This window comes from Aptenodytes forsteri, unplaced genomic scaffold (assembly GCF_000699145.1).
Source record: "Aptenodytes forsteri isolate BGI_AS27 unplaced genomic scaffold, ASM69914v1 Scaffold76, whole genome shotgun sequence".
Taxonomy (NCBI): Eukaryota; Metazoa; Chordata; class Aves; order Sphenisciformes; family Spheniscidae; genus Aptenodytes; species Aptenodytes forsteri.
In genome coordinates this window covers 355,796-357,613 of record NW_008794444.1, presented here as the reverse complement: position 1 = coordinate 357,613, position 1,818 = coordinate 355,796, and the positions used below count along the sequence as shown (strand labels likewise).

General features: G+C 40.2%; 1 protein-coding gene across 3 annotated transcripts in view; it reads left to right on the top strand.

Moving 5' to 3' along the window:
* The window catches only part of ARID4A (AT-rich interaction domain 4A), a 52,002-nt gene that overhangs the window by 30,318 nt on the left and 19,866 nt on the right, over positions 1 to 1,818 (top strand). The gene's annotated exons all lie outside the window — the stretch shown is intronic.

The following is a 1,818-nucleotide window of genomic DNA, read 5'->3' as shown; positions in this document are numbered from 1 at the left end:
TTACGAGCATATTCTCACGTCGGTGAAAAAGGATAACAGCTAATCTGGTACAAGGAAAAACAATTCTACCCATTTTCACATGTGGCAGGTCTGCTTCCAGTACTTTGAAGCACAGTGCACAAAGGAAACTGAAATCCTCCCTGAGGTGTATTGTTTTTGTTTTGCTTTCACAAAACGTTTTTTATGTTAACAAACCCTGTTAAATAAGCTCTTGGTTGATTTCTTGTTGTGACAGCCATGGCTGGGAACTCTGCTGCTGTTAATCTCAGGCTGGAACCTGAGGAGGCTATTCATGGATGGTGAAATTCAACCAGCAGAGAATGGGAGATGTGCCATCTTCAAGTCTCCTTGCAGAACTGTCTTAATCGTGCGCAGATGTAGCAGTGATACTCACCTGAAGAGACAACTTAAAAGATTCTACTTTGTCCAGTAGCTAGAACAAGAAAATAGCATATTTTAAATGTCTGTCTTTACAGAATTAGGTGAGACTGTTATAAATTGGAATAAAGTCCTGGCATAAGACATATATTGGAAGTGCACGTGCTATGTATAGATAGCAAGCATGATATACCTGCTGACTTGGGAGAACTGTTGTCGCGTAAGCCATTCACATTTGCAGTTGTGATGAGACTGACACTGAAATGGAAGGTTTTCTGTTCCTTGGCTGCACACACACACACACGCTCTTTTTTTTTTTTTTTTTTAAAAAGTGTATTTAAGCCTGGAAAGAGTTTTATCTTTTAGAGTATATTTGTTCTATTCATTTTACTCATGAACTTGCTACTTTGATTTGAATACTGTAAGCGTTAATCCTGCAGTAGCATTGGTGGAGGTAGATTACAAGTGCAACTACTGACTTTTTACTTTTTTATTTTCCCTTGCTTTTTCCTTGACAAAAGTTACCTGAATGATATTTCTGTAGCAGCATATCGTACAGCAAGTTGATTGATTTCAATTTGAAATGACCAGAGCTAAGAAGAGTAAAATGTAATGTGCATGTAGTGTCTGAATATTTACCCCTTTTTTCCCTTTTAAAGTACAAAATTTTCTTGGGTTTTAAAATTGGAGGGGGGGAATCAAGTTACCTTTGTAAAAGCGGCTCTGCATCCCTATTAACGAGGTGTGTTCTAGATGACAGAATTATAAAAGAACAGTTCCAAGTCTGTTCAATATTGCCAGTGCTTATCACAGTTTAGAAATGCATCATGTATTATAGCAAAGTATACTGGAGTTCATCCAATATAATTTTGAGGCCTCCTGTGTGTAACCAGTGTTTCTGGAGAATAACCTGCCTTGGGGGAGTAAGAGGCTATGTCGGGGGAAAAAAATCCCTATGCTACTGGATTAATGCAAATTTTTCTTTCTTTTCTAGTAGCCTGATTCTTCCCCCATTTCTGTTTTCCTCCTTCCTCACTCCATTTCTTAAGCACTCTTAGACTACAAACCAAGTAGAGATCACGTCAGGGACTTGCAGAATCAAAAGAAGAAAGCATTTGTGCCCCAAATTTGAAGACTGAGTCAAGAAAATACTCTTTAAGCCAGTATGTCGGTTGAGCAATGTATAGGGCTTTTTCAGGACTGGGTCTTTTCCCTACCTGTCTACTTCCCTCCCCCCGCCCTTATCTGGACTTGTGCAAAGCATTTGACACTGTCCCGCACGACATCCTTGTCTCTAAATTGGAGAGACGTGGATTTGACAGATGGACCACTCGGTGGATAAGGAATTGGCTGGATGGTCGCACTCAGAGAGTTGTGGTCAACAGCTCGATGTCCAAGTGGAGACCAGTGATGAGTGGCGTTCCTCAGGGGTCAGTATTG